A 10,706-nucleotide genomic window follows, 5' to 3' on the forward strand; every position below is an offset into this window, starting at 1 on the left:
GTGTGTGTGTGTGTGTGTGTGTGTGTGTGTGTGTGTGTGTGTGTGGAGAGAGAGGAGCTGTTATTAAGGTGGAGATGAGTCCTGTCTATTTTTTTTTAAAGTGACACTGCTGCAACCGCACCGTCTGCCTCTAATGTCTCTCTGTCTCACACACAGCAGCAGCTGACTGGAGTTTATGGAGACGGATTGAGGGAAAAATTCTCAAAACTATGGGGGTGAACCCTCTCAGATGCAGAGCCGGGACACAGTTCTAGCTGTGTGGTCTGTCCCACCATCAGAACCACAAAAACACAATGATACCCATAAAGGTTGAACAAATGGGATGAATTGGACTAAGCTTAATGTGAAATGTATGCAAACCACAAGCCCATAATTGAACATATCTTCTCTGATTCAAATGCAATTTTCTCCAGGATACTGTAGTATTTTTTGTGACTGTAAATACATGCCATGGACAGCCGTTCCTCGTGAATAAACGATTCCAGGCCAACTGTTTGCAGCTCGGATACCACGAAATTTGCAGATTGATTTAAGGAGCAATTATGCACTTGGCTTTTGAACCTCTGAGGCTTTGGGAATGAATTGGCGATTGGCTCCACGACAAAGTAAGCACATCTGACCAAACGAGGCCTCGCCATAGGCTGAGAGTGTCGGAGAAGCCACAAGAGCCCAGCAAACAAGAACATCACTAACGGGGCCCAATTGTGGGCCTCTGGGGACCCGTGGGTTCTGACCTAAGAACCAACAGATGAGCACTGTGATGAGGCTGGGAAAAGACAACAAACAATCCTGCTGAGACAGAGAGATCCAACACTTTGAGTATGTTTATGTATATGCACTTTTGCTGTTATTCTGAAAAATCCAATATTCCTACTAAGGTGTTTACATGACTAATGACAATGAATACTCCACTATCATTACTGTTAACATGCAGCCATGCAAATTCCGATAGACGTGCCCTAACATGTCGTTTGTCAGGTCAAAATATGGAAAAGTAGAAGAACTGGAGCCGCTTGTCATGTTGCTTCTTTGCATCAAAATAGGATTTTTACACGGTTTTCTACTGCTGGTGGACTTCTTGGATTATCGTTTTTCTTCCTTCACATTTATGAAGGGGTATGATTGATAAGATTGATATCCAAGTCTTTCCTAAAGTTTAAAAGCAGGTGTGTTTCTTTTTCCGACCACAAATGTGGGAATTTCTTTTGCATGCATTTTTTAGCGCACTGTTGGTGAGATGATTTGTGTACAATGTATCCATGACAACACACAGCGCTGTCAGTAAACAGACGTGTGTCACAAACTGCAGAAAAAATCCAAGTTGGACAAAAATTCCACATTGGCTGTATACATGTCAAAATAATGCTGCTATAACACACATAAAACCAGCATATCCCACATCTTAATCAGAAAATTCTAAATTAGAAAAAAATGTCCTGATTCGGAATATTTAAACGGAATATGCTGTTCACATATGACCCACATCAAATTCAAAATATAGTCAGATTTGGAATAATGGCGAATACTGGCGTGCATGTAACTGTGGCCACTGAAGACAAAGACCAAAACTTGACATTTTTAGAAATACTTATTGTGCTTTGTTGCTGAGATTTAGGTGAGAACATTGATGTCACTCTTATGTTTGTACACAAAATATAAAGCTACAATCAGCAGCTGGCTAACTTAGCGAAGCATTAATACTGGAGACACGGTTAAACAGCTAGCCTGGCTCTAACTCTCCACCAGAGAACAATAAGCACATTTCCCACAATAGAGTGGTACGGTGATGAGTTCAAAAACCTAGAAATTAGTTAGCAATTTAGTAGGGATGTACAACAATTCAGCGCGTCATAGGTATCCAGAGATATTGGCTTAAAAAGGAAATATAGGAATCGGCAAACATGCCAATTTCTGTCAATATCACGAACCAATTTCTCTTTTTTTCTTGATGAAGTAAACTTGTACAAAACATAAACCCTAAGCTGAATTATCTTTCCCATTTTGTACAATGAATTAATATTACATACACTGAAAAGCATTGTATTTCATGTCTCCATCTGCTGGTGGGCCATCACAATAAGAATTTGCTAAATATTTCGTTAATTCTACCACAGAAGAGATGATCACTGAAAGTGAAGGAAAAAAGGTACATCCATATCACCATCGGTTATCGGTCAAATAAGTCATTATCTATCAGCATATCGGATATTGGCAAAAAAAATCCAATATCATTCTTCTGTGCATTTTAGCACTTCCAATCTGCTCATCTCAAAGTCAACAGGTTTTTTTAACGGGTTTTTGCTTAAAAGCTTTAAATAAGGTTTGTGATTGACACAATCTTAAGAGACTTACACATTTTGTTTTGCAACATAAAATATGTCGGAAAATACCCCACTCATGACTTTAAAGGTTTTACGCATCTTAAAAAAGTTGAAGGTTGCTAGTAAGTGGCTAAATGAAAAATAGAGCATCGTAGTGGTGACGTTGAAGTCATCCAAACAAGGTGTAGTTTGTTTTTAGCCTAATGTTAACATTTTACTTCTGGAGATTGCATTTACACTTTTACACTTCAGATTGAGAAAAAGTGACAAAGTGGCTTTTTTCGAAGGAACCATGAAGACGTTGGCCTACAAACGTCATCCCTGCATCACACTATGTCAAATTATGTTGAGTCACTTCAAGAAAACAATAGTGTAAACTTATTTAAATACAGCATATCCTGTTTCACATGATATAAATGTCTGAAGGTCAGCTTTTGCAATGCTATACAAAAACTTAATAGGCAATAAAAGAATACCTGAAGTAATTGCATCACCACCCAGTGGTGACTGAAAGATAATGGCACGAGCAGCTGACATAACCTGTCATGTCACTTAGTGTACAATATGCAAATCAAAGGAAAAGGCCGTGACACCATTCCTAACTATGGAATTCTTATTGAGACTGACGCCAGAACAGTAATAAAATGAGGACATTAAGTTATTAAACAGAACGACTCCTCCTTTCCATATTTCTAAAATTGATTTTGAGTAACTTCAAAGCCAAGTATCGGTTGCTTCCAACACAGGCCTTTAAAGCAAAATCTGTTTCCTGTGTTTGAGGAAGCTTCAATGAACCTCCACCACCTGACATCACCTCCAAAAAAGCGTGACCGCTACGATAAGACATCCAAACAACCTGCCGACATCTGAGCGCGCAGGCGGGGGGTGGGGGGTGCCTTTATTATCTAATAGTGATGACATCTGCTCTTTACGGTGTGCATACACTGGAGCCTCGCACAATGTGCCATGTAACGCTGCCTTTTCGAGTGGATACACATCAACATGTAAACACACAAAATACACATCCCATGCTCCTTTTGGTTCATGACTGCCGCAGTCAGTCAGTCAGTCCCGAGCCTGTCTCCCACTGTTAGACACATCGAGACAGAATCACCGCAGTACCAGCCTGAAGCCCCCAGTCTGAGCATGCAAAGGCAGACGGCAATATTTCATTCTCAGAGAGCCGTGAAGAGCCAAAATGTATGCCTCTCTAGAGAAACCACACTAAAGTGCCACAGGGCAACAAACGGGAAAAACAACTCGGGGAACAAGAGTTAGCAGGCATTCAGGCAACAGCGAAAACTCCTATGATAATTTATAGTTCCATGCACACAAGGTTGTACTGCCTGCTATTGTATGGATGGAGCCTTTGTCTTACAATGTCTGATCTATTCTTGTGATACTTTAACGTTAAAACAATTTGTCATCTCAATGAAGGTGAGATGACTAATTGTTTTTATGTTTTTGTTCTCGCAAAGAAACATATATCTTTCATTCCAACTTATAAGTTTCATGCCAAAGTCTGTTCAGATACTCGGCTGTGGATAGAAAATAATCAGCAGAGCAGCATCTTTTTTTTTTTTTAGGGATAATGTTGTGATGCCAATTTTGAAACTTTTTTTTCCTCCACTGAAAGCATTTAAAAGCATTCAACACTGAGGTCTGAACAAATGTCATCACACAAAGTCCAAAGCTTTTCTTGATTTATGCAAAACTAGCGCTTTACAGCAAACACAGGATATCATCTTTTATTAATTTAACGCAGCCAGAACATCACCAGTTCACTGTGTGTGACAACAAATCCAGATCCAGATTTCTTTGTGGTGGTTAAAACACTGTGTGCTGACACTTGAATGTTCCAACTTTTAACTCACAAAGAGAACACAAATGAACCATAAAAATCAAAGACAAATCAGAACATGTGTCGCATTGCCCCTGACCAACGCACATTCTTTCATTTTTTTAAAAATATGTAATTCAAGTTACACAGACAACAAATTCATCATGAGAACTTTAAAGTCCCTCTTTAAACATTTCCAGTGAAGAGGAAGGAATCAGTTTTTGGTAGCACTGCAGGTTTTGGTGTTTAAATTTCAACAGTTAGGCAACACTGCCACCTGCTGGATGACTTATCCTGTCAAGCATTCAACAAGTGAAAAAAAACACCTTATTGGGGAAAGAATGAATACAGTTTAGCATCATATGTTAATTTATAACAGTAATACTCAACTGACGGACCGTGGGTCAAATCCGGCCCCCAATGGCCCACCAACCATTTTCTAATTCACAATTTTAATAAAGTGATTCACCCTGGGAATTGTTTTTGTACTTTCAGTATATGTAAGGTAAGTGCAGAAAACAATGTCAAAGTAGTTTGTTTGTAGCTTTTTTTGGGGGGGGGGGGGGGTTAATGCCAGTGGATGATAGAGATCCTAACTAGGCTCCTAATGTCCTACGGTCCCAAAAATGTTCTGGAGTCCTCAAAATGGTCTAAAATCCAAAAATGTTCTTCAATCCAAAAAATGTTCTAAAATTCAAGAAATGTCCTAAAATCATAGAACATCCTAAAATCCTAGAAACATCCTAAAATCCTAGAAACATCCTAAAATCCTAGAAACATGTATGGGGCTGCTGTGACTGCCCCTGACCTCCTGTCGTTTTGCAAAAGTGGCCCCCAAGTAAGGCAACTGATTTTTAGTTTTACATCTTGAAATATATATTATATGTACTATTTTCTAAAGAGAAAGAAGGCATATATGAATACATTGAAAAAAGAAACTTTGATTAAGCCATGTATTTTCTGTTTTTTAAACATCATTAAATTAAACACAGTTGTTGCAGTAGCTACATGGAACAGTGGCCACCCTTTGTCACTTTTCTTTACCTGACTGACCAGCTCCACTAAAGCCCACTTAATCTCCCTGAATGGACTCATTTGTCAGTGTTAAGATGGGTCCAGATTGTGTGGAGATAGCGGGCCTTAAAGCTGCCTCTGTCAGGCTAAGCAGTGATGATATCAGACCTGCAGTCTAAACTCACCACAGCGCAGCATCTGCGGGACTTGACTCAACTGATAACACAGCAGCTGTCAACAACAGATTATGGCCCTCACCGCTGACTATGAGCCGTCCTCAACTGCCACCCTGTGTCATTTATCTGTATGTATCGTCTCTTATGTGAGGAATAAAATAAAAATCTTTTTCTATAAGAAACTTTTGAGTTTTGTGAATTGACAAGTGCCATTCAAAATAAGCCATATATAAGCAGTTATTCGTAAAATCGCATGGATAGAAAATACGATTGCTTTTTATTACTTCAGACCACAAAGAAATTATTCACAGCAACAGTGCACTGTATCTGCCATGTACAATATCCCTAATGATCAGCGTAATACAGGAAGATGCACCCCCCTCTGCAGGGGTGGACAGAAAGAGTACTTATACAGTAGGCCTACTCAAGTGAAAGTATTTACAGACATTTTACTCAACTAAAAATTAAAGGATATATGTAAAGATTTACTTAAATAAAAGTTTAAAATAGGTCAGTTAAATTGTATTCTGAATATTTGTTGCAGCATTACATTTTTGAAAGGGAGAATATGATATCATACCACTGTTAAATTAAAAAACGTCTATAGGGGACAAAGTAAATGCAATAATTGGCTAATACACAAGTGGAACAACATCTGCAACACAAGCCCTTGTGTATTAATCCACAATACATTCTGTTTTCTACAGACAATCTTTGCAGCCTGGGCATACAATTAGGATTACTGGCTGGGCTCAAAGAGCCTTGCAGACGCAGGCCCAGGGCCCCCCCCGGCCTTCAACTGCAAACATGTCACTCAAAGTGACACATTCTGCTCAGGATAAGACTAAAAATGACCTCAAAAAGAAAACTAGAGATGCAAAACTGCTGCTAAGATATTCTCAATGACTACAGAAGGGGGCAAAACAATCGCAAGGAGACACTTGATGACTACAATGAGACACATAGCAACCACAAAGAGACACAAAGTGACTATAAAGAGATGCTAAGCAACTACAAAGAGACTCAAAGTAACTACATATAAAGACAGTGTGACCACAAAGATACTCAAAATGACAAGCTCAGAGCAACTACAAAGAAACACTAAACAATGACAGGTGTAAAGCAAGCACAAAGATACACAAAACGACTACAAAAAGGTTCAAAACAACCACAGAGACACAAAATAACTACAACGAAACACAAACTAATGACAGACGCAAAGCAACCAAAAAGAATCACAAAATGACTTAAAAAGAGACGCAAAGCAATTACATAGAGACTCAAAATTACTGCAAAATAAACACAATGTGGCCACAAAGATACTCGAAATGACCACTACAGAGACACAAAACAATGACAGATGCAAAGGAGACCCAAAATGACAATACGGACACAAAAAGCGACTAAAGAAAGCCAGGACATGACTACAAGAGACACAAAATATCAGAAGATGCAAAACAATAACAAAAAGAGGCCACACAACAAGAAAGTCAGTTTGTCTTGTTCCTGTGTTGGAGAGGTGACGGGGCCTTATGCGTGTCTGGGCCCATGCTACAACTGTGTATCATCTAAATTAAATATCTCCTTTTTTTGTGTAGCCTTAATAGAATTAACCAGAAGAAGAAAAAACACAACCTTGACAGCACTTTAAGAAAGAGTAGAGGACACCACAGCGGGTGCAACAAACCAAACCAACAAACCAGCAACAATGCAGACAACATGGACATGTACACAATATAAACTTAACAGCTGCTACAGCCAAATAAACACACGTAAAAAGCAAAAGAGACAATGCGGGTTTTAAACATCACATTAGCTCGTATAAACACGATGCTACTTAGCTAGCTGGTTGTTGCCGTTCTCTCTACGGAGTTTGTTGTACTCACCTGTCTGAACGTCGCTTTGTGAGTCTTCAGTACGACGTTTTCTAAAATGTGCTCGAGGTTCAACGTCTCTGTTTGTTCACTTTAAAGCATAACCCACGCAGTCTCGGTCCCAACTTTCCAAACATTTTGGGTTAGGGTTACACAGGCCTCACACACCTGAGGGACGGTAAAAGTTCCTCAGTCGACGCAGAAGTGTCCTCTTTTACATCCACGTTCAAACAGGAGCGTGCTCGCATTTTGAACGTCAGCTACACTAATGATGCACCCGTTGGTGACATCCGGGGACACGTTCACTATCATAACAGTGTGCACCGGTTTCAAAATTGAACGACGTGTTTCCTCAAACCGGTGTGCAATGGGCGTTGAGGTTGGCCTATGTTTTCTCCCGCGTGGTGGGTGTGTCAGAGGACTATCCAATCAGCAGCAACTTTAATATAAATCAAATTTGGGGAAGTCTTTACCAATATAACAAAGATTGTTTTTGTTTTTACTCCACACTTGCTTTGGCTATGTAGATGTAACTTATCCGATGCCATTAAAGCACCTTGAATTTAAACTGAACATACCCTAGAATATATAAAGACAGTGCATCTGCATAACACAACAGGGTTTTCAATGCACCACTGTTTCTGTTTAAGGGTAGCCTACATTTTGCAACGTTTTTCCGAACAAAACATTGTGTGCAATAGTCCACCTTCCACCTTCCCTCTTGTCTGTCTGGGGACCTCTGCTGCATGTCAATGCCCATCTCCCTTTTCCCCACATTTCCTCTTATCGTTCTACTATCAACTACCCAATAAAGGCATAAAAATGTTTCAAATGTAATTTAAAAAAGGCTATATATATATATATATATGTATATATGTATAATGTATATAGGCTATTGATCATGATGAGTGAAGTGAATTTCATGTCTAAAATCTGTGCACTCAACTCAACTTAATGAGCTGGACCATTCAAGCCTATGTTGTTAAAGTTGTGATCTAGGTTAAGTCAACATTTCAAAAACATAGCCTACTCAAACAACAACTTGTTATTGCCTAAATTAAAAATTGTATGATGGCAAGGGATATGAGACTGTTCATTTCCTCAATGAAAACCAATAATATTACATTCTAGTGACGCATGATGTAGTCTCTATGGACACGCACAGTTGATCTCCTCAACCATGTGTGCTCCAAATCTGCATGGGAAGTGACTATACTTAAACTTTCTCAGATTACAGTTACAGCTTTTACAGACACCTGAAAACTCTGACATTACATATTGAATAGCAAATAGCAAATTTTTGGGCCCAGTCTTGTTAGTTTGCTCATTGCCTTCTTTACAAAGGGTTAAATTAGGATTAGGCTGAGACATGAGGAGGCTATTTTGGCTGATTTTAAGATGTATGAGAAAATGGTCAAAATCTCATATTGATGTTATATTTAGCTCAGTTATGTCCAGGAGAAATACGCTTGACAAAGAAGAGATGTTATTTTAAACGTCCCTTTCCTCTGGGGCCAGCAGCGAGCCTTGCAAAGCCAAAATGGCCCACAGAAGCGCAACCATGCGCCTCATGGAAATACAGTTTTGTGTCATTACGAAAGCTCTTTGTGACTGAACCATTTCAAATGCAAATGTTGTGCCTGTGATTTCTTTTGATTCAGCACTCCACGTTAGCTGTGGGTTATATGTGCACATGAGGGGTTGTTCAGGTGTAATTGCCTTTCAGGCCTAATTGTCCCGGGCTTTTCTTGCTTTCAGAAGCACCTGTGCGTGGATCAAAGCATTTGATTGTCATTTGTGTGTGTATCAGCTTTGTTTCAAGTGGGTGTCCTTACAGCACATGGATTGTTAAGTAATAGCCTCTCTGGAAAATTTCTATAGCGGGACTGTTGTAAAAAAGAGCCAACCTTTAACGTTACAAGAGCATCTAAATGGTTGCATTGGTAAAAATCAGAAAATGGTTTGAAATATGTAATGAAATATTGACATATTTCAGATATTTCAGGTTATTACGTACAACACATTTCATACATATTCTACTGCACTTGAAATGTCAACTGTTCATAAATTAAAGTCACTTTTTTTTCATCATCTGTTCAACTTCTGATCATCAGTGTTACATTCAACCATCAGCATTTTACTCTCTAGAAATTAATAAACATCTGAGGTCAGAGGTCACATCTGTTTTGTCCTCCTGTTTCATAAATCAAGAACTAGCTGCCAAGTCAATTGGCTAACCAATAAAGCATTCCCCTCAAGCAGATGGCTGTATTTGCAAAGCATCGGTCAAAGAACCGACGCGCCTGCCTGTCCTGCCCTCCTCCTCAGTGATATCAAAGAGGCATGTGCACATCACAAGGATATAATTAGGCCAATAGCAATCCTGATATCTAATAAAAATGGAAATGAAAGGTGACCTTGTGAAATGTAAATATTTAAGCTTTAATATGAGCTTCTTGGGTTTTCTTAGAATTCAACAAAGTGGTAAATCATTGAATGACATCTTAGTTCCAACCAAACTGTAAAATCTGACAAGTTGATATTACTTAAAAAATCAAAGAACCTGATTGACTGAACTGAAAATTTTGAGTAAATATGACTATTAGTCTGAATTTATGTTTACTTAATATGCAATTTGTACTTTTATTTAAAATTTAGTTATATTTGCGTAATTTTATAAAGTTGTTTCAACTTAAAAAGGATGAGTTGAAATCAATCTTTCTAAGTTTTAGCAGCTTCAGTCAACCAGGTTAACTGTGCTCTACTGATTGCAAACTAATCAATCAATTATATTTGTATTTTCTTAAAGAAAAGACTGACTTGGTTTAACTTGGTTTAAGTTAACACTCTCAAAGAACAAGGTGATTTGACTTGTCATTTTTAACTTCGCAAAATTAAACAAATATAGTTAAATTAAGTTTAATTAAGCATAACAATTATAAAGTAAATGTAAATTAAGAGTAAAAGTCATATTAACATACATTTTACAAGATAATCTTAAGTAAGACCATCTTGTAAGATTTTAGGTCATGTCTGCAAATAATATATGATTTATTGGTATAATGGCTGCAAAAAAACTTACTACCTGAAGTGAAAAGAGACTTTGTATTGTAACATAACAAATCTGGAAGTTTCCAAATGCAGTGGAGACCTGTGCATAATCATGTTTGGAAGGGGAGGGTCTAGCAGCATAGGATGTAGAGGTATAAATACACCCTGGGTACAGTAGAGGCAGACACTGATTCACATCTGCCTAATATAATTTTAAATGTATTTTTATCTTTTTCAATAAAGAGATAAAGTGATACAGAACCAAAGCATTTCCCAGCGACTGAGAAATGGATAAGTGGAAGATTCAGCTTGTTGTTGTGACTTTTTGTGCTTTGGTGCAAACCAATGAGACACTGTCTTCTAGTGCTGAAGAGGACAGAGCGTTATCCAAAGAGTGGCAGGTGAGTGTTTGTGATTTAATGTTCAAATC

The sequence above is a fragment of the Plectropomus leopardus genome, chromosome 19 (genome assembly GCF_008729295.1).
Source record: "Plectropomus leopardus isolate mb chromosome 19, YSFRI_Pleo_2.0, whole genome shotgun sequence".
In the NCBI taxonomy this organism is placed as follows: domain Eukaryota; kingdom Metazoa; phylum Chordata; class Actinopteri; order Perciformes; family Serranidae; genus Plectropomus; species Plectropomus leopardus.